Below are 23,406 nucleotides of genomic sequence, written 5' to 3' on the forward strand. Positions count from 1 at the left end.
AAGTAGTAAGACCATGTAAATGAAATATTTACAGAAAGACTTGCTTTTGAATGCAATTTTTTAAAAAATACAGCATTTCACACTCTCAAGATGCGGACAAATAAAAGAAGAGAAAGAAATTTATGGTACATAATCACCAAATTCATTAATAATTATGACGCTTAACCAAAATGTTGCCTTCGTATAAAGCTGGCTGGCTGTGAATTATTGTGAATTGATGCCATCCAAAGAAAAATTGATCCTGGTTCACTGATTACAGAACTTACAGTAATTTGAAGCTAATGATTGTATGTATATGGAACTGGCTCAGAAATCTCGGGCTGTTATTGAGAACAATGGGAAGACAGTTGTTCCCAAGGTCTAGGATCAGAGGAGAATCTGCCTTCCCAACAACAGTCCCCCCTCCCTGATGAGTGCCCTTTTTTGTCTTCATACTAATCAAAGATGCATGAAGTTCATTCTTATACACAATAAAGGATATGGGGCTGCAAGCATGGGAACCATTCATGGAAGAGGTATGGTGGTCCCTGCGCTAAATTCTACTTTTCTCTTCAAAGTCTAACATTGGGAGCAAGTACATCTCAAAAGGTTTCCCGCTTTTCTTGCTTTGAATAATTAATGGGACATTAATAATAATTAATGGTATCAGCTGATGTCACAGTGGTCCTATGCAGACAGAAGCCATAACTCCCTCCCAGGCCACCACTTGATTGGCTACCCTGATGCTACAAAGGAACTAGAAGCCTTGGACCAAGTAGCTGAGTACTACAGTATGTATGGGTAAACCTTATAACTTGAATTCCTTTAAATGATCAATCTTTCACAAACTAAGTCACATTGCTTGAAGGCCATCGGCTTTGACATGCCAGCTTTTGGCGTTTTCCAAATCAGTTAATACAGTATTGCTTCCAGAGATCCATTTTGCTCTTTGACTTGCAGTCTGAGTCAAATGTAAGCTGCTTGTATTGGTTTTTTTTTGTGTGTGTGTGTGTGTGTGTGTGTGTGTGTCCCCCGAAATGATTGAATTAGCACATTCTGTAGGGATAAACAAGCCGATTCCCTAGAAAAGTCTTGGACCATTAGTTCCTATAGCAACCAATCACCAATTCTTGGCCATCTATTTTATATAACAAAGCCAGACCCATTTGGGAGGTTTGGCCATTTAAGCAATCCCTCTATTGTCCTTTTTCCCAACCAATTTGAAGAGGCCTTGAGGTCATTCAGGCCAACACCACAACCAGATGTTTAAAGCTGCATTGCATATTCAAACCATGATCCAGTGATCAAAGATTCACTCACTGTTTTTCTGTAGTTGGGAAGCACCTTGAACCTGTGGGTTCTGGGCAATCCCATGGAATAGTGGGTTAAATTACTAAGATTACCTAGGTCCCAAAATTATACAGTGGTACCTCAGATTAAGTACTTAATTCGTTCCGGAGGTCCATTCTTAACCTGAAACTGTTCTTAACCTGAAGCACGACTTTAGCTAATGGGGCCTCCCGCTGCTGCCATGCCGCCGGAGCCCGATTTCTGTTCTTATCCTGAAGCAAAGTTCTTAACCTGAAGCACTATTGCTGGGTTAGCAGAGTCTGTTACCTGAAACGTATGTAACCTGAAGCATATGTAACCCGAGGTACCACTGTACTAAATTCCAGGCAGATCCTGAATGATATGTGCAGTTTTCTTATTCTTTAGCTGAATTGGTGGTGTGAAATTGGTATGGCAAAATATAAAGAGGAGCAGGGAAACAAAGGGTGAGACAGACACATAAAGAGATCAAAGAAAATTTATTTGAGTGAGGAAAGTTAACCTGGAGTGGGAGCTTATCGATTTACAGTAGGTCACAATTTACACAGGGGATTGCATTCCAGGAATTGTGCCCAATGCAACCCTGGCTCAGATGGTTCTGTTCAAGCCAGAGAGGCTGAGACCAGTGTTGATCCAAGACTGATGTAAGTCCCCCAAAAAGGGGCATTCTGGGGGCAGGACTAGAAAGCAGGGGGACCTTAGGTTGGATCCTAAGCCTGTTCTGCTTCATCATGCGTACTTGGCAACCCAGTACAGAATACTATACTGTAAAGGCTCATCTTTAAAGGCATAGACAAGGCAGAAGGAGTCGCCCAACAGCTGAATGGGTTTTGGACATGGTGTAACTTTATGCCGGCTTAATTTACAGCAGTGTGCTTTATACCAGCTTCTTGGGCATAGGACTGCTCCCTAAGAAAGCAAATTTGACACTGGCAAACTTGTTATTAGTAAAGAGGCAATCGAGGGAATCTGTGGTTGTTAATAACTTGTTCCTCCCCTTAAAAAACACATTGCTGGACATATTCTCATGAGCTAGAATGTGTCGGCCAATAGGAAACAACTTTAAATTTAGATAGATCCCAAAGCAAATATCTGAAATGGCATCTATAAGGCTATTTATAATGAAACAATGATATAAATACATATGATACAGTGTAGCATAAGGCATTTTATCAGAGAACAACAAAAAGAATTGTTTTATATGTTATATATATATATATATATATGCTTTCGTAGATTTTCACGGGTACAGGAATGCAGGTTTTGGTGTCTTCGGGTGTCTTCCCGTGTAAGAGTCGGGGTGTCTGGGCGACGTTTCGACGAGGTCTCACTCGTCATCTTCAGGCTGGTGCTTTCGGCTTCTTGTTACTGGAACAGAGCAGAATCTGGTGTTTGAGTTCCTATAAATACTGTTGAGGGGTGTGGTGTATAGCCTCCAACGTTCTGGGCAGAGAGGAAGTTCCTAGATTAGTGTGCCTTTTCTTCTTTTGTTCCTTAATTACTTGAGGGATATCTTGAGTGATTTCATGAGTGATATTCAGAATACCACTGGGTGGGTCATTAAGTGTAGATTAGTTGCTAAAGCTTTCGTGTCTTGACCTCTTGAGCTTGTGAAGAGTTTTTCTGAGAAGATGGCTGTGCTGCATTTAGTTGTGCTCTGGCTTGGCTTCGTGTATAGGGGCGAGCTGTGATTTTGTGCCTTGTGCCCGCCAGATCTGTGTAGGGATTGCAGGGGGGTGCAGCATCCGGAGGTGCCACTATAGTTTGGCTACTGGATGGAGTCTGTAATATTTCTGTGGAGAGGGTCTGGGTTTGGGTCTGGTGTGGTTGATTGGTGACGGCGTTCTGTGTGCCTCTGGTTCTGGTGTCGGTTTTTGTGGGGAGGGCTAATTTCCAGATGTCTGGCAGGCGGGACGTGTCGTCACGCTTGTTCATGTTGTGAGGGTGTTTCTCTATCTCGATGGCTTCCATGATTATTCTCTTGTGGTGATGTTCCATGTTAAAGAGCAATTTGGAATCTGCAAAATTAATTTCGTGTCCTGTTTCTTTCATGTGTTGGAAAAGAGAGGAAGTTTTTTCTTCTTTTTTGACGGCATTCTTGTGTTCTGCGATACGTGCATTTATTCGTCTGTTTGTTTGTCCAATGTACGTGGCTGGGCAGACTTTGCAGGGTATTTCATAGACCCCTTGGTTTTCCAGCTGGATTTTGTCTTTTGGGTTTCTGAGGATATTGGCTATTTTTTGGTTGGTGCAGAAGGCTGTTTTGATATTGTGTTTATGGAGGATTTTGCTAATTTTGTCTGTAGTGCCCTTGATATAAGGAAGGAGGGCCATGCCATTGTTTTCTTCTGTGTCTTGGTTTTTGGGGGGTGTTTCTTTTTGGATTAGCTTCGTAACCTTGTTTTTCTGGTATCCATTGGCGATTAACACATTTGAGAGATTCTGTAACTCAGTTGTCAAGTGGTCTTTGTCAGCCAGGCGTTTGGTTCTGGAGATGAGAGTCTTGGCTACGGAGTTTATTTGTGCAGGGTGGTGGTGTGATTGTGCATGTAAGTAGCGGTTGGTGTGTGTTTTTTTCCGGTAGATAGTGTGTCCTAGGGAGCCATCAGGTTTTTTGTAGATTAGGACGTCAAGAAAGGGGAGTTGGTTGTTGTAATTTGTAATTTGTAATTTGGCCACACGGGAAAGAAAAACTAGATAGCTTCCTCACACATCTCAACAGCCTACACCCCAAAATACAATTCACTATGGAAATAGAAGACAACAACCAACTCCCCTTTCTTGACGTCCTAATCTACAAAAAACCTGATGGCTCCCTAGGACACACTATCTACCGGAAAAAAACACACACCAACCGCTACTTACATGCACAATCACACCACCACCCTGCACAAATAAACTCCGTAGCCAAGACTCTCATCTCCAGAACCAAACGCCTGGCTGACAAAGACCACTTGACAACTGAGTTACAGAATCTCTCAAATGTGTTAATCGCCAATGGATACCAGAAAAACAAGGTTACGAAGCTAATCCAAAAAGAAACACCCCCCAAAAACCAAGACACAGAAGAAAACAATGGCATGGCCCTCCTTCCTTATATCAAGGGCACTACAGACAAAATTAGCAAAATCCTCCATAAACACAATATCAAAACAGCCTTCTGCACCAACCAAAAAATAGCCAATATCCTCAGAAACCCAAAAGACAAAATCCAGCTGGAAAACCAAGGGGTCTATGAAATACCCTGCAAAGTCTGCCCAGCCACGTACATTGGACAAACAAACAGACGAATAAATGCACGTATCGCAGAACACAAGAATGCCGTCAAAAAAGAAGAAAAAACTTCCTCTCTTTTCCAACACATGAAAGAAACAGGACACGAAATTAATTTTGCAGATTCCAAATTGCTCTTTAACATGGAACATCACCACAAGAGAATAATCATGGAAGCCATCGAGATAGAGAAACACCCTCACAACATGAACAAGCGTGACGACACGTCCCGCCTGCCAGACATCTGGAAATTAGCCCTCCCCACAAAAACCGACACCAGAACCAGAGGCACACAGAACGCCGTCACCAATCAACCACACCAGACCCAAACCCAGACCCTCTCCACAGAAATATTACAGACTCCATCCAGTAGCCAAACTATAGTGGCACCTCCGGATGCTGCACCCCCCTGCAATCCCTACACAGATCTGGCGGGCACAAGGCACAAAATCACAGCTCGCCCCTATACACGAAGCCAAGCCAGAGCACAACTAAATGCAGCACAGCCATCTTCTCAGAAAAACTCTTCACAAGCTCAAGAGGTCAAGACACGAAAGCTTTAGCAACTAATCTACACTTAATGACCCACCCAGTGGTATTCTGAATATCACTCATGAAATCACTCAAGATATCCCTCAAGTAATTAAGGAACAAAAGAAGAAAAGGCACACTAATCTAGGAACTTCCTCTCTGCCCAGAACGTTGGAGGCTATACACCACACCCCTCAACAGTATTTATAGGAACTCAAACACCAGATTCTGCTCTGTTCCAGTAACAAGAAGCCGAAAGCACCAGCCTGAAGATGACGAGTGAGACCTCGTCGAAACGTCGCCCAGACACCCCGACTCTTACACGGGAAGACACCCGAAGACACCAAAACCTGCATATATATATATATATATACATACATATAGGTTTTGGTGTCTTCGGGTGTCTTCCCGTGTAAGAGTCGGGGTGTCTGTGCGACGTTTCGACGAGGTCTCACTCGTCATCTTCAGGCTGGTGCTTTCGACTTCTTGTTACTGGAACAGAGCTCTGTTCCAGTAACAAGAAGCCGAAAGCACCAGCCTGAAGATGACGAGTGAGACCTCGTCGAAACGTCGCACAGACACCCCGACTCTTACACGGGAAGACACCCGAAGACACCAAAACCTACATTCCTATACCCGTGAAAATCTACGAAAGCATATACATACATATATATATATTTTTAATAGTGGCCAATAGGCAATATCAACAAAATTAACCAAGCACAGAAAAAGGCTTCAAATTGTCTCACTAATCACTGTGAGTTAAACTACTATGTGCGGCAACCCTTCTAGACAGCCTTCTTTAGCACAATATCTTGCCTGGGTAAATAACAAAAAAGAACATCTACAAATGCCAGAGAAGGGGGCTTTAATATACCAAGCAAGTCAGCAATTTAATCATACTGGGATATTAAGGACTTGCCTACTCAGCAGTAGACTCCATATAAGGCTGTGGAGCCAATTGCTTTTAATATTTTTGAAGCATGACAATAAAACTGTATTTATTGGATTTTTGCTCAGATCTAAGCAGTTATTTAGCAACAGCAGTATTGTGAAATGCAATGGAATCTTTTTAGTATTGACGTTTTCCTGCTTCTGGTCGCCCATCATTTTGAAAGCAGACATGTATGTACAATAACAGTTCCCTCTGGGCTTAGAGCAATGAAAACCGCTTGTGATCATACCTGATTACAGAAGGCAACTGGATGATGGCTATTCAAAAAATTCAGTAACATATTACCTTAAATTTTGTGTACAAAAATAATGACCAAGTCTACAGATGCTTTAGAAACCTATTCTTCATTCAGCATTAAAGCTTTTTAAGGAGTTCATTTTCATTTCTAAGATGATGTTTTCTATCAGTGACCTAAAGATGCTTGTCATTTCAAAAACAAAAAACTGTCTACACTAAAACCTGTAGTACAAACATGCCTGTTATCAGGAATTGGCCAGAGCTACAAGGTACATATTTTGGACAAATTTTGCAAACACACATTTCCACTTAAAATGTAGTATTTACTGTTGTGTTATGGGGCCAAGTATCTTCTTCACTGACATGGGTCTCACTAGGATGGCTGGTGATCTGATCGAATTGTTTGTTTGTTTCCCCTTTACTACCATATTCATATTGCCACCTTTCACATGTGGAACAGCTATCTAGGGTTCCATGACCTCTTTATTACTGATAATATCGCACCAATCACTTAACTGGGAAAGGCATCTTCTCTTATTATCTTATCTGCCACAGACCAATGACCTCCATCTCTCATTTCCAATAGCGGTTCATACCAAAACATTGCTAAGGGGAGGCAACAGGGATATGTTGTCAGTTGAACTAGCAAATTTTTGCACTTCGTTAGGAGCATCCTGCTTGCTCTAATTTGAGAGCCATGAACATTAGGGTAGGACTACAGTTAACACTACGGGACGCAGGTGGCGCTGTGGTCTAAACCACTGAGCCTAGGGCTTGCCGATCAAAAGGTCGGCGGTTTGAATCCCCGCGACAGGGTAAGCTCCCGTTGCTCGGTCCCAGCTCCTGCCAACCTAGCAGATCGGAAGAATGCCAAAAGTGCAAGTAGATTAATAGGTACCGCTCCTGTGGGAAGGTAAACGGCATTTCAGTGTGCTGCTCTGGTGTCGGTGTTCCATTGTGCCAGAAACAGCTTAGTCATGCTGGCCACATGACCCGGAAAAACTGTCGGCGGAGCAGACAAACGCCAGCTCCCTCGACCTGTAAAGCGAGATGGGTGCAGCAACCCCAAAGTCATTCGTGACTGGACTTAACTATAAAGGTAAAGGGACCCCTGACAGTTAACACTAAAAACATTTTTCATTTAATATTTTCCGGAGTACAATACAAAAGCTGTGTGAGAGAAAAATGATGCATCTGGACATTTGCTATTATGTTCCAGATATTCGAGGAAATTTCATTTGCATTTAGCCTGTAAGTCTCCAACATCCTCCTTAAGCATTTTATTTAACAGACATTTCCTTTACAGTTATCTATGCCTTTAATATCCTTAGATCCTTTTTCAACAGAAGCATATGTGAAAGGCACTTTGTGCTACATCTTAATCAATAAGGGTCAGTTCACTGACATTTACCGTGAGCTGCATATTATTTCACAAGTGCTCCCATTGATGTTACTCTACACAAGTAGCATGGGTATAATTTAGCTTGCAGCTAAATGCTTTTAAAAGAATGTGTGGCTAAAATATAAATCAATGAAAGCTTCAAAGATGCAGTGCAAATGAAACACAATAATTTCCAGTTTGCTAACAATTTCTTGGACGTTGTTTAGAAGGAAAAGTTGGACATTGCAACCAACAGTCGAAGCAGGAAGCAAAAACTGAAAGGTGCTGTGACATCAGTCATACACCTGATTAACAGTAGAAGTGTGACTAATGGGCCCTGGTCTGCTTTGACACTGTTACACAAGCATAAAACTCAATTTTGAGGAATGAGTTGCAATTTTCTTCATTCCAGGCCAGATATTTAAAAACATAGTCACCCTGTAACACTTGTGCCTTAAAAACTAGACCTTGAGATTAGGGGCTCATCTTAGAATGAACCTAGAAAAGCAAGGGCCTGAGAGATTTTTCACTTTCCCCATGCTCTCTCACCATGGGTCTGAGCTGTTTTGTTTGTCCCACTGCTTTTCCCAGGAAAACCCGCTGTTTACGGCTGAATCAGAACAAACGTCAATCTGCAGAATAACCAACTGATACATTTTTTCTGAATGAGCAGTAAGGAAAGAGTTTTCCCAGGGGAAAGTGGCAGGACAAGCGGAAGTGTGGAAAAGCCCTAGCACCTGGGTTACTGCAAATGTCACAAAGCAGGTACCTGCCTGACTCCTAACCTTTTCCCCAGAATGTTGGCACCCCTGGCCCCAATGACTAAGGAGAGTTATTACAGACAAAGGAAAAGAAGTTCTGAGCCTGACATGTGGTCTAAAGGTCAGATAGGTATCAAAAGGGAAATAAAACGATGGCTGCAATATTACGCACACTTCATTTGGAGTGAATTGCATTGAAATTATCAGGGCCTATTTCTAGAAAACATGTACAGGATCAAGCTGTAAACGGGAGACAAAAGGCATAATGTTTGAAATACTGATTGTTTAGGGAGGGAAAGTTGTGACTTCAATTCTCATCTAGTATGTGCCAGCCTCTTACAATGTGCTTAACTGGACACAAGAGTAGTCAAATTTATTATCTACCGTATTTTTCGCTCTATAGGACGCACTTTTTCCCCTTCAAAAATGAAGGGGAAATGTGTGTGCGTCCTATGGAGCGAAGACGCCATAGCCCCGCGACCCTCTCCTGGCTGGAGAGGTGACACACGGCTATGGCAGGAACCTCTACAGCCCCGTGTCACCTCTCCAGCCGGGAGAGGGTTGCGGGGAGCTGCTTTAGCCCCGTGCGCGCTCTCCCGGCTGGGGAGGTGATGCGCGGCTATAGAGGCTCCTGCCATAGCCGCGCGTCACCTCTCCAGCCGGGAGAGCGCGCGCGGGGCTAAAGCAGCCCCCCGCGACCCTCTCCTGGCTGGAGAGGTGACGCGTGGCTATGGCAGGAGCCTCTCCGCTGCGCCTTTCCGCTGCTCCCTGACCTGCTCTTTGGGGCTGGTGGTGGGCTTCCCCCCGCCAGCCCCAAAGAGCAGGTCGAAAGGAACCTGAAGCCTGGAGAGCGAGAGGGGTCAGTGCACACCGACCCCTCTCGCTCTCGAGGCTTCCAAGGTAGCCACCTGAACGCACCTTAAACGACACCTTGTTTTAGAGCGGGAAAACTAGAGGGGGAAAGTTCTCCCCCTCTCTGTGCAGCGCCTCCTGCCGCTTCACTGAAGGGGCGCTGGGCAGAGAGGGGGGAATTTTTTTTTTCTTGTTCTCCCCCCTCTAAAACAAAGTGCGTCCTACTGTCCGGTGCGTCCTATGGTGCGAAAAATACAGTATATGTTTCCTACCATGTAAGAATGGTTCTTAAAGGGGCTGGTTTCATACACCAATCAAAATCCATTAATTCCTATAAAGTCTGTTTTTTATGCTAACCAAGATTAATACTGTTAACCTTCAATTTTCTAACATATAGGTGGCGGTGCTTTTATGACACACAGACATCAAGACATTTAAAATTGCTGGAACAACTAGACTTAACATACATCTGAATTAATTTCGTATGTCAAGCAGTTTGAAAACACACATATCTATATGAACCATAAGTAATAACAGTGCCTTTTTGCCAATTTGCTTTGCGATTATATTCGAAATGCGTTTTCAGTAAGCTTCAAGAGCTTTATTTATTATCAGACAACTGAAGTGAAATAAATTTGACTTTCTGTGATTTCACTCTCTCTTTTTAATACCTTCGCTGCTTCTAGGCTTTTTTATGCATGAATATTAACACTATTTTTTTAATATCTATTTTCCCCAGGCAGATAGTAGTGAATATATCCAAACCATCACTATGAATTTCTGTGAAAAGAAACGATAAGTAGTGTGTCTAGATAGGAAAAAGAAGAAACACACTCAATACTAGAAGAGATTGGAGGGGGGATACAGGTATTATGTGTACAAAGTCATTAATTGCCATCCATTTTTAATTTTTACCATTGATGTGTAAAGTAATTTTGATGCACTAACCTTTCCCTGTAAAAGAGTAAAACTTTCCTCTATTTTGTGTTGCATTTTTGGTTGTAAAATCATTGTTTTTTTGCTTTAAAGGCTACATAGGAGGGTTAAAAGATATTAGAATTATATTTAATTATGTCCCACCTTTTTCCCTGAGAGGGACTCAAGGCAGCTTATAGCTAAAACAGAAACAGCTAAAAACATCAGAAAAAACAAATCATTAAAAACAGTTAAACATTAATAGAACATCTATATTCTATTAAAGCTTACAGATCATTACAATAAAAAAATCACAGCAATTGCAGTTTCCTTACAATCATTCACAAGAATGTCCTCACCTATTAGTGGAAGGACAATAAGGAGGGGGAACTGGTCTAATTTTTTCTAGAAAGGGAGTTCCAAAGTCTGGGAGCAGCCACTGAGACGGCCCTGTCCTGTGTCTTTCCCAAGCATGCATGTGAGGGTGGCCAGACCAAGAGAAGGGCCTCCCTTCAAGATCTCAGGCCCCAGGCAGGTTCATCTTGCAGATATTCTGGACTTAAGCTGTATAGGGCTTTATAGGTCAGAAGCAGCACTTTGAATTTTGCTCAGAAACGTAGCCAGTGGAGCTCTGGTAATAAGTCATAAGCTCCTTATAACTATCTCCAGTCAACAACCTGGCTGCAGTTCTTTTGAATTAAAGTTTCAGACCACTATAAGGCAGCCTAGGACAGTGCCTTCTTAGTGGTGGTGCCCCAGTTTTGGAACTTCCTTCCTTCTGTGAGATAGCTAGTGCCTAATCATTTTAGTTTTAGATGCCAGTTAAAGACTGGTTATTCATCTAGGTTTTTAAGCATTTCAGTTTTTAGTTGTCTGGCTGTGATATGCCTGCCTGCCTCGTTCTTAGTAATTGTATTTTAATTGGTTGCAACATACTGTGAAATCGCTGTGCAATGAAGAGAGGTTAAGAAACATTTTAAATAAATAAAATTGGGGGGGGCCTATCAAAGGCTTATTTTCTAATGTAGTAATTAGTCACGACAAACCTATAATGTGTGTGCTAAAGAGACCTAAAGAAAGGCCCAGGGGATTTAAATAGTGCTTTTGTTAGCACCTTTAATATTTACTAAATGATGCATGGAAAACGATTTTAGATAGAAACTATTAGGGATTTATGTCAGATCTGTCTAAAAGACAGCCCAGTCAGTCCAAAAAGAGACTGAGGGCAAACCAATCCCAGGAAAACAGGCAAACTGAAAGGTGCTTCAGAATCAATTGGACTAAGTAATACAAACATAAACCTACTACCCTAACCTACAGATCCCCAGAAATAAATTTCAGTGCCACTATGGGCTCCTCAAAACTTGTCTTAATGATTTCCCTAGAACAACCTTGGCACTGAAGGCCTCTTAATGAGGAAAGCAGAATGTCCCTCCAGCTAATCTGTCCCTCACTAAATGATTCATCCCTTTTTACTGTTAATTTGCCCAAGTTGCCCAGCTGCTGGCACTTGTGCTGCTTGATATTATTATAATGGCGTAAGTTAGATATTGTCACCGGATCCTACTTGGCAGGGGGGGAAAAACTTGTTTCTTTTTCTCACATATGCACCAAATCTGCTCCTGGCACAAATATTGCATATCTGTTGCAAATTCTGGTGATATTCCAGTTAAAGGTAAAGGTAAAGGTACCCCTGCCCGAACGGGCCAGTCTTGACAGACTGTGGGGTTTGTGCGCCCATCTCACATTTATTGGCCGGGGGCCAGCGCTGTCCGGGGACACTTCCGGGTCACGTGGCCAGCGTGACATCGCTGCTCTGGCGAGCCAGAGCCGCACACGGAACGCCGTTTACCTTCCCGCTGGTAAGCGGTACCTATTTATCTACTTGCACCCGGGGGTGCTTTCGAACTGCTAGGTGGGCAGGCGCTGGGACCGAACAGCGGGAGCGCACCCCGCCGCGGGGATTCGAACCGCCGACCTTTCGATCGGCAAGCCCTAGGCGTTGAGGCTTTAGCCCACAGCGCCACCCGCGTCCGATATTCCAGTTAGGGGTAACCATATAATCATATAATACAACTGTAGAGTTGGATTCTGAGGGTTATCTAGTCCAACCAACGCCCTGCAATGCAGGAATCTCAACTAAAGCATCCATGGCAAACAGCCATCCAGTTTCTGCTTAAAAACCTTCAAGGAAGGAGAATCCTTCCTGAGGGAGCCCGTTCCACTATCAAACAGCTCTTACTGTCAGAAAGTTCTTCCTGATGTTTAGTCAGAAACTCCTTTCTTGTAATTTGAATCCACCGGTTCAAGACCTAGCCTCCAGAGCAAAACAAAGCAAGCTTGATCTATCTTCCATGAGACGGGCCTTTAAGATATATATGAAGGTGGCTATCATATTTCCTCTCATTGTTCTGGCAAACATACGCAATTCCCTCAACTGTTCCTCATAAGGCTTGGTTTCTAGACCCTTGACCCACGCCCTCCTCTGCACATGTTCTAGCTTGTTGATATTCTCCTTAATAGTAGTGCCCTGAACTGGTCACAGTACTACAGGTATGGTCTGATGAAAGCAGAATGGAGCGGGACTATTACTTCCCTTGACTGGAACACTAGACTTTTGCTGAAGCAGCCTAGAATAGCATTAGATTATTTTTTTAATAGTGCCCTTTCCCTGCTCCTTCCCAGTTCTCAACACTTTCCCCCTTTTGCCATTCACAGAGCTGAGTGTCTAATAGACCCTATGGTGTGATTCATCATGCAAAAAGAAATTATACTGAAAAGATACCGCACAAAACCTTTGGAAAGGGGATTTTCTTCTTCTCAAGCTGGAAGTAATATGGAAATTTTGCCCAAGGTCTGATGGCCTGGCCTTAAACTCTAACCTCTCTTTGTTGGAAATAGCTAGCTTGCTGTCACTAAGAAGCTTTCCAGTTCGACTTTATTTGACTGTAAGTCAGAAAGCTGTTGGCCAATAATAATTTCCTTTCTCTTTGTTTACCACAGCATTTTATGCTCTTGGTCTTTTTGTGATCTAGTTTTGCTAAATGACATGCCTTGCCCTGCATAAAGAAGCAGCCAAATAGACTCATAGTTACAATGGTCTTGTTTGTGCTTCGCATAAAGTCACAATGTGGAAGAATGAAACTTATAGCATATGCCAGATACAATAAAATAAAACAATGCTTATAAAGACATCATTCAGAATATAATAAACTACAACAGTAACTTATCTTAAACAATTGCATAAATATGCATAAATGAGTATTTTGTCTATTAGCTTGAATAACTTAGTGCCTGAATACAGCTCATCATAATCTCATCATTACCATTTCTTAGGTTATTGATGGGGTCATTCACCACTATCTGTGCAGGACTTGTTCCCTGCCTCACCACTGAAATGCTTTCAAACACTCTTAGTAGATTTCTGTCAAAAGTCTATACAGTGGTACCCGCAAGACGAATGCCTCGCAAGACGGAAAACCCGCAAGACGAAAGGGTTTTCTGTTTTGGAGGCGCTTCGCAAGACGAATTTCCCTATGGGCTTGCTTCGCAAGACGAAAGCCCATAGGGAAATCTCCGGGGACCTGTTTTAAATTGCTGGCGGTCGGGAGCAAAGACTTTCGCCCACAGCCGGCCTTCAGAAGAGGTCCTGGACCTCTTCTGAAGGCCGGCGGGGGGCAGAAGTCTTTGCTCCCCCCGCCTGCCTTCCCAGGACAGCGGAGACTTCTCCGCTGCCCCGGGCGATCTTAAAATGCTGGCGGGCAGGAGCGAAGCGTTCGCTGCCGACCCCCAGCATTTTAAAATCTCCCCGGGACAGCAGAGAAGTCTCCACTGCCCCGGGCGATCTTAAAATGCTGGCGGGCGGGAGCGAAGCGTTCGCTGCCGACCCCCAGCATTTTAAAAACTCCCCGGGACAGCGGAGGCTTCGCTCCCGCCCGCCAGCATTTTAAAATTGCCCCAGGACAGCAGGGGCTTTTAAAATGCTGGCGAACGGCAGCAAAGCCCTCCTGTCCCCGGAGCTTGCGGGGCGGGAGGTGGGAAGAAGGGCTTTTCTTCCCACCGCCAGCCTTCAGAACAGCCTTCTGAAGGCTGGCAGTGGGAAGAAAAGCCCTTGTCCCCCCCCCCAGCCTTCAGAAGAGGTCGGGGGACAGACTGTCCCCGGACCTGGTCTGAAGGCGGTTTCCCTAGGAACGCATTAATTGATTTTCAATGCATTCCTATGGGAAACCGTGCTTCGCAAGACGAAAAACTCGCAAGAAGAAAAAACTTGCGGAACGAATTAATTTCGTCTTGCGAGGCACCACTGTATTGTGTATGTCTTGCTTGTCTTGGGGCCAAACCAGACGTTGTTTGGAAGTTTTGTGATTAAGTCTCCTAGAGGTTCTTGCTCAATTCCAGAGAGACACTGCATTGCTCAATAGTATATATACAGTGGTGCCCCGCAAGACGAATGCCTCGCAAGACGAAAAACCTGCTAGACGAAAGGGTTTTCTGTTTTTCGATGCGCTTTGCAAGACGAATTTCCCTATGGGCTTGCTTTGCAAGACAAAAATGTCTTGCGAGTCTTGCGATTTTTTTCGCTTTCCCCCCTTTTTCTAAGCCGCTAAGCCGCTAATAGCCTTTTAGCCGCTAAGCCTTTAATAGCCGCTAAACCGCTAATAGCGCTAGTCCGCTAAGCCGCTAATAGGGTTGCTTCCCAGGACAAAAAAAACGCTAGACAAAGACACTCACGGAACGGATTATTTTCGTTTTGTGAGTCACCACTGTACCACACTTTCTATTTATAAGGCATGAAATTAAGTGGGCAAAGTGGAAGTAGATATTTTACTAAAGTTTCTGTGGATTATTGTTGCTGCCTCCAATTCATAAGAGTTTGTGCAAAATAGTGGTTAGGAATCCAACTCCAATCCACCTCTGTTTATATGGCGGAATATTATCTAAATCACAATTACATCAGAACAAAATATAATGGGAGAATAATGTCATGGAAATTGATAAACAGCTTTTTTCCCCCTACTGAAGAAATGTGATTTACACATTTCCATCCAATTTAAAAAGGAAGTTAAAGAACTATATTTAGCATTTGGGTCTTGGCAGATTGAAAAAAGGGTATCCCACACTTCAGTGACCCAAAGGGACTACCATTAATCCAAGGAATGCAGAAATGTATTTTCCTTGTCGAATGGATTGGTTCCCATGGAAGCACTCCAGTAGTACAGAATTGAACTGCACCATACATATCAATGAAATATATACTCAAACGTAAAATACCAAACTCTTCCGGGTAAATAACATTGTTTATCAAGCTGTTTTAACTGGCTGATGGATAATCTTTTTTCTTTTAACACCAGGCCCAGTATATTTTAAAGTGAAAAAAAGTATTTATGATCTAATGAGACACAATTTTTTTCAAATTCCATGCCAGTATATCCCTCAGAGTTTCCACCTGACACAAAGTATACAGAAATTTGGCCTTTGTGGATGATAAATGAAGTGCAGGAAATTGGGGGCAAGTATTGATGGTATAGGGCAATGGCAAAACAGGAATGGCTTAATTTTCAGGCTACGAAGTACAAATAGCTCTCATTTATTTTAATGGCAGAAGTGGGTGCTCAGTTCTTCTGAAAATCAATTCACTGCCATGTACTTTGATTGCTAGGAAATCTTCCAAATCTGTAGTTGTTATAAAAAGACATCACCTCTTTGTAACGTTAGACATAAACAAATAAACAAATGATTTACTTCACAATAGGAGTGGCACAACAGTAAGGGAAATTACTATTATAAAAATATAGTTTTGTGTGATTAGAAATTAATACTTAAGAGTAATAATGTCTCTGAGTTTCACTGTAACCAGTGTGGTATAGTGGTTTGAGCTGGACTAGGACCTGGGAGACCAGGGTTCAAATCCCCACTCAGCCATGAAGCTCTCTCAGTGACCTTGGGTCAGTCACACACTCTCAGCCTAACCTACCCTCACAGGGTTGTTGTGGGCATAAAATGAGATGCCACCTTGAGCTCCTTGGAAGAAATGGTGGGACATAAATGCAGCAAATTAAATAAAGATTGCAATCCTATACCTACTTACCTCTGGGGAGACACGTATAAGATTGTGCAGTTAAGTGTACAACAATTACTAATGTGAAAAAGTAATATATTTCCCTTTTTTAGGTTTTGACATTTCTGTGATACCCAGTTATTACAGAAATAATTCTTTCCCCTGCCCTGTCACAGCGGCAGCTTATATTGCAAAAATACATATTCTCACTACTTTAGTGAATACTAATTCCTTTCCCTGCACCATAAATCAGCTGTACTGCCAAAATAATACATATCATTTCTGGGACTCACAGCTTCCATAAATAAAATTTTCATTTTCTTGGACTGACAATCCGAGTTTCTAATATCGCAGTGAGCCCTAATCACCCCACTTCCTCTTTACGACTATTACAGGCTTACGGACTTGATAGATCTGTAGTTGTCTGGTCTGCCCCAGAGCTTCAATTTGAAATAAAAAGTTCAGTGAGTTGAGTTTTACTTCCAGTTTTTTCTCTGATTATGTATAGTAACTTTTTCCATAAGTCATCACAAATTTATCGGTGTGCTCTGATATAGAATAGGGAACTACAACTAGTGTGGTCTGCAACAAAATGCTGCAGTATAGAGTGCTCCCATTCAGGGTTCCTGTCATTCCACGACCCAACTCCCAGTTTTCTGTTGTTTCCCCCCAATAGTCACGGTGTAGCGTCTGGCAACCTCACTAAGCTGTTTTTAAGGTTCTCTTCCCCTGTATGTTTTTCCCTTAGCTTAAACTTCAGGCTTTCCTGCCAACCTAGCAGTTCGAAAGCATGTCAAAGTGCAAGTAGATAAATAGGTACCGCTCCAGTGGGAAGGTAAACGGCGTTTCCGTGCGCTGCTCTGGTTCGCCAGAAGCGGCTTAGTCATGCTGGCCACATGACCCGGAAGCTGTACGCCAGCTCCCTCGGCCAATAAAGCGAGATGAGCGCCGCAACCCCAGAGTCGGCCACAACTGGACCTAATGGTCAGGGGTCCCTTTACCTTTAAACTTCAGGCTTGCACTCTCCTTTAACAACCAGCTTTATGCTCAGGTGGAATTAGTAATGAACGGTGCCATTTACCAGCTTTGCCTTTTTTGAAGACAGGTGACCTAAAGAAAATTAATCAAAGCCCTTAGTAACATCAAGGCTAGATTAGCGCAATGTGCTGTACACAGAGATCTGTCCTTGAAAAATGTCCAGAATAAAATGCTATTAAAGGACTGACCACAATGAACCTGGTATGTTAGAAGATCTTCACTGGCTGCCAATTTGTTTCCAGGATCAATTCAACATACAAGTTGTGACTTTCAAATCATTGTGGTTTGTGACGTGGCTACCTAGGTACTGAAGACTCATCTAATGCCACAAAAAAACTGCCCATTATATAAGAGCTTTTTGGAGGTCCTTCTCCAGATGCCTCCATCATCTGAGGTGGCATTCTTTTCTGGAACTCTCTCCCTCAATACGTTCAAGGGTCTTCTTCTATATTCTAGGCATCAAGTGGTCCATTCTGTTCTAACAACCCAACATTAATAGCATTATATGGCTCATCATATCTGCCTTTCAAAAGACAGGCTGCTCTCTGTTGCTTTTTAATATGCTGTTTTATTTGTCATTTATTACTGTTTTATTGTTTCCTGATGTTTAGCTGCCTGGTTTTTGTTAGGTGCTAGTGAAAATGTAGAATACAAATTCCTAAAATAACCATAAAAAGAGTCTTTTCTCCTGCACTGATAGGTCATCACGACATGCACGACAGAAGGATTCATCAGACTTGCCTAATGAAATATTTCAGTTCCAGACTGATCAGCCCCCTTTTCTGCTCAGAACTGAAGCTGAGAAAAGTACCGTGCATCACTATTGCATCAACAATATAAATATTTTTAATACTACCATTTCCTAATTGCAATGCAGTGCCCCACTGCAAGAACTGTGGAATATTAATCTAAGCCTGGCTGTGTTGATAGTACTTGGCCTCTGCCTTTGTGCCTAATGTGCTAAGTAAGAATTAATACAACACACTTCATACTCTATCATGTCCCATTGCTTAATTAAGCAATCAGAAATATTGTGTAGATGGCTTAAGAAGATTCAGCTCTGTGGGTTGCATTAATGTCACTGGATTCTTTTAGCCAAATCCCCTCTTCACATCTTTAAATTTGCACCCCTGCATACGCACTTGGGTTTGATATGATGGTTACATGTACTTCTGCTCACTTGAACCTTCTGTCTTTCAGGGCAATTTTGTGCAGCATTGTTTTCGGTGACTCAAGTGACTGTAATCTAATTCAAGTAATGCTTTTGTCATAATTTCCATTATAAATGCTGCCTTTCAAAAATTTTATGACTCAGCTGTGAAAATGTGCTGTAGGCTGAACTTTCATTTTACAGTGTAACATCTCTGCCAGTATTTGCAGGTCTGTGGCTTCGTATTTGCCTTAAACATTATCAGACTTTGTCCACTGCATAAATTTAACTGCATAAGAAAAATAGATACAGGATAAAATGATTGACAGTTTTTTTAAAAAAAAATATGATTGATTTAAATATATAAAACTACAGCTAAGAAGCCTACAATGTGTGTACCAGTTAAATTTTGAAGAAAAATCTCATTGTTCTTTTGCAATATGATAACATCATGGGAACATAATGGGTTGATAATTCTGAAATGTGTATTAATTTTTATCAAATCAATTGATCTGGGTCCTATGGCCTCACATACTGCCTTCAGTGCCATTCCTGGTAGAGTTCCAACTTTTACCAATGTGTTAACAGTAAAGAGAATATACAGATCTTAATGTTGGAAAAAATGTCCTCCTGAAGGATCCGTTTGCCACTTGTGATTGTGTACAACAAAAATATTTTGGACTAAAGATCATTAAGAAGTGTGGGGAAATCACACTTCTTGTGTGACCAAACAAACATTTACCTTACAAAAACATGCTATTTATGATGATAGCAGCTATGGAAATAACAACATAAAACTGGAAACTACAGTGGTGCCTCGCAAGACGAAAAGAATCCGTTCTGTGATTCTCTTCGTCTAGTGGTTTTTTCGTCTTGCGAAGCAAGCCCATTGACGGATTAGCGGATTAGCACTATTAGCGGCTTTTAGCGGCTTATCTGCTGATCGGATCAGCTGATAAGCGCCTTAGCGGCTTAGAAAAAGGGGGGGGGGAACCAGCAGGAACTCGCAAGACCTTTTCGTCTTGGGAAGCAAGCCCATAGGAGATTCGTTTTGCAAAGCACCTCCAAAACGGAAAACTCTTTCGTCTAGCGAGTTTTCCGTCTTGCGAGGCATTCGTCTTGTGGGGCACCACTGTACAAGGTAAGTAATCAATTGAAAATTGATATAATAATGTCTGCAACATGGCACCAGCAGGAATGTAAATGACACAATTAAGACTAGCTAGCAAACAATCTCTTGTCAGGTATACTGAGATGTTATACAAAATGTACCTTTTACAAAATTAAAACAAGTATTAACAGAAGAAATCTATCAGGGAAAAGCATGTCCGTATCTCATTACTGTTTATACTGGACATTGATCAAAAATATTGAATGCTTCTGAAAACATTCATGCATATACATAGGGCAAATTGCATGGTTACATTTATTGACTACATTGAGGGCAAAGGAGATTCCAACTAACATTTGGAAGAACTTAAGAAAGAATTATCACGATGTGAACTTCAAACTAGTGTTGGACGATATATTGATATATCACCCAGCCCTGCAGGGTAGGCGCCACAACACTAAAGGCCCGATTCCAACATGGTGCAGAATGGACCTCCTAATAAGATTGCATATGCAGGAGACCCTCATCTGCAGAGCACAGTCAACTATCAGGTATATAAGGGGTGAGATGATCTTTCACATATCCTGGTCGCAAGTTTATACACCAAAACCAGCATATTCAAACCAGCTCATAGCTAACCAGCAGCCGGTGCAACTCTTTCAACAGCAAAATAACATGTTAGTGATATCGCAGTGAAAACTGAGCTGCTGCATTTTGCAGCAAATGCAGCTTCCAAACCAACCTCAAAAGCAGTCCTACACAAGAGTACAGTGGTACCTCTAGATGCGAACAGGATCCGTTCCCGAGCCCCGTTCACATCTAAAAGCAAACGTAACCAGCGACGGCACGTCTGCGCATGCGCGCACCGCTTTTCGCTGCTTCTGTGCATGCGCAAGTGGCGAAACTTGGAAGTAACGTGCTCCGTTACTTCCAGGTTGCTGCAGAGCGCAACTCGAACGCGCTCATCCCGAAGCACATTCAACCCGAGATATGACTGTATATGGTAATAAACAAACCTGGAGGTGACCAGAGCACTGACAACAATGGTCAGGCTATTCCGGTCCAAAAATGGCCATAGCTGTCTTACCAGCTGAATCTGGTAGAAAGCACTCCTAGCCTCTGAGCTCACCTGGGCCTCTAATGTCAAAGATGGATCCAAGAGCACCCCCAGACTATGAACCCACTCTTTCAGTGGAAGTATGAACCCATCAAAGCTGGTAATTGAGCAAATATACATTCAGGAACCACCTACCCATAATGCATCCATCTTGCCACAATTCAGAGTCTTTTTATCAAGCCCACCACCAAATTCACAGACCAGTCCAGGGCTTGTACAGTCTTCCTTGATTCAGAGAAGTACTACTGATTACACTTCACTCCAGATCTCCTAATGACCTCTCCCAAAGGCTAGATGCAGATATCAAACAGCACTGGAGACAAGATGGGACCCTGTGGCACACCACAGCACAACCTCTAGGAGGGCAAAAGATGACCACTCAATACTATTCTTCTGAAACAAACTCTGGTCAATTGTTTCAAAAGCTTCTGAGACATCAAGTAAGAATACGAGTCACTCTACCACCGTCCTCTCAATAAAGGTCATCCATCAGGGCGACCAAGGCTAATTCAGCTAATTCAATCTGAACCCAGATTGATATGGGTCAAGATAATCTTCATCAAATAATACTTGTCATTGTTGCACCACAACCCTCTCAATCACCTTCCCTAGAAAGGTAGTATTTGCGACTGTGGGGTAGTTGTCAATGGGTCCAGAGTAAGTATGCATTGACCAAACCCCGGATCCACTTAGTCATTATGGAGTGTGTTGCTATCCTATTCATGTGGATGGAAGGTGAATATGTTGCTGAATGGGAGGAACACAAGAAGGAAAGCATTTTTGCACTGACAGATGACATTGTGTACTTATATTTTGCTACATGTTTTTTCCACTCTAAGTTGCCCCCCGCCCCCACAAGCTGTATTTCTCCCTGCAAATACCCATGGAACTTACGGTAAGCCTTGTTGTGAGAGAGAAAATACACAAAGAGAAAGGTTAGTGTCAGGGGATGGTTAGCTGCTTGTGCTTAAAATTGTGCCCCTTCAGAGTTTGTGCGACCCCACAAACCTCTGTGTGTGACAGAGCTCCTCAGACATGTCTGCTCTAGTCACTAGTAGAGTCTGACAGTGGCTGTCTGCGGAAGCGCTTCCAGCAAAGAAGTTCCTTAACGGAAACGCGTCTCCTGGACTCACGACGTGGCAGCTTCCGGCGAAGTATGGGTCTCCCTGCAGTTGCTTCTGACACCTCCCCGCTATTTTCGCTCGAAGTGTCTCTCACCCCTTTCTCTCCCCTGCTGCTTCCTGCCTGGGCTGCTGCGTCTCTCTCAGCATTACTGAGATCCTCCTCCAGAGACCCCGCGCTCCCCCTGCTGGTCCCTGCTTTGGCTGTTGACTCTCTCCCAGTCTCTGGGAGCCTTACCACTTCCCTTTCCTCCGATGTCAGTTCCCTGACATCCACCTCCCCTCCAGGGCCCCCCTCTCCCCCGCCCCTACTTTCTCCTCTGGGCGGTGAGGAGCTGAAACCCCTAAAAGAATCCTCTTCATCTTCAGACGTCTCGAACAATTCCCTCCATCGGTCTTCGTTCCGACTCGCTGAATCCTCCTCCACCTCGGAATCAGCGAACCCCTCCAACTCTTCTTCGTCGTCGGTGGTGGCGAAGTATTCCCTCCGGAACCTCGCCACTGGCTGGGGTTTTCTAGGGAATCTCTGATGAAAAGTTTCAATCAAAACCTCGTCATCTACATCCTCTGCCCTGACCCAGGTGTTTTCCGACTCCGGCTCCCCTTCCCACATTACCAAATACTCTACTTGTTCTCCCCTCCACCTAGAATCGAGAATCTCCGCTACATGGTAGCTGTGTTCTTTTTCCTCCATAGCTGGTCCCCTATTGACCCTCCCCTCTCTGTCCCCTATATACGGTGACAGCAATGATCTGTGGAACACTGGGTGCAACTTCATGTGGTTCGGTAACCGGAGTCTGAAAGCCACTGGGTTGACCTGTTGCGTGACTTCAAATGGGCCCAGTCTTTTGGGTCTTAACTTCTTACAACCTCCTTTAAATGGTAACCCTTGGGTGGACAGCCACACCTGGTCCCCCACCCTAATGCTTTCCCCTTCCCTTCTGGTTTTGTCTGCCTGCCTCTTATATTCCTCCTTCGCCCTGTTTAAATTAAGTTGGAGCTGGCGATGGATCGCTTCCATTTCTTCAACGAACTGTTCTGCGGCAGGAACGCTCCAGTTCTCCCCCTCCCCTCCTGGGAAGGCTCGGGGATGACACCCGTGATTGGCCAAAAAAGGGCTCATCCCCGTGGACACGTTCTCTGCATTGTTATAGGCAAATTCTGCCAACGCCAGCTTCTCCACCCAATCATTCTCTCTGTCATTCACATAACACCTCAAATATTGCTGGAGGACACCATTAGCTCTTTCCGCCTGCCCATTGGTTTCTGGATGACGGGCAGTGGAAAAATTCACCTCTACATGCAATAAGCTCATGAGCTTCCTCCAGAACCTGGAAGTAAATTGTTTCCCTCGGTCCGAAACCACCCTCAAGGGGGCACCATGCAACCTAAACACATTTTCCACAAACAATCTAGCGGTTTCTTCTGCTGTGACCGCATGTGAGCAGGCTATAAAGTGGGCCATCTTGGTTAACAGGTCTACCACAACCATAATGGCTGTCTTCCCTTTGGACCTGGGCAGATCAGTCATGAAATCTATTGCCACTGCCTCCCATGGTCTTTCCGGCGTGGGTAGTGGTTCTAATAAACCTGCCGGT

At 43.3% G+C, this 23,406-nt stretch overlaps 1 long non-coding RNA gene across 2 annotated transcripts; it reads left to right on the plus strand.

Annotated features, from left to right (window-relative positions):
* Positions 1–192: 192 nt before the first annotated feature.
* LOC309531368 lies at positions 193–18,611 on the plus strand. 2 transcript variants are annotated; one of them, XR_014219261.1, is made up of 4 exons: positions 193–770; positions 16,667–16,735; positions 18,010–18,116; positions 18,510–18,611. It is a non-coding gene; the product is annotated as an uncharacterized lncRNA (long non-coding RNA). The 2 variants fall into 2 exon arrangements; XR_014219260.1 differs by having other exon boundaries at positions 18,010–18,611.
* Positions 18,612–23,406: the final 4,795 nt, after the last annotated feature.

The sequence above is a fragment of the Podarcis vaucheri genome (assembly GCF_965113315.1).
Source record: "Podarcis vaucheri genome assembly, chromosome: 4".
NCBI lineage: Eukaryota > Metazoa > Chordata > Lepidosauria > Squamata > Lacertidae > Podarcis > Podarcis vaucheri.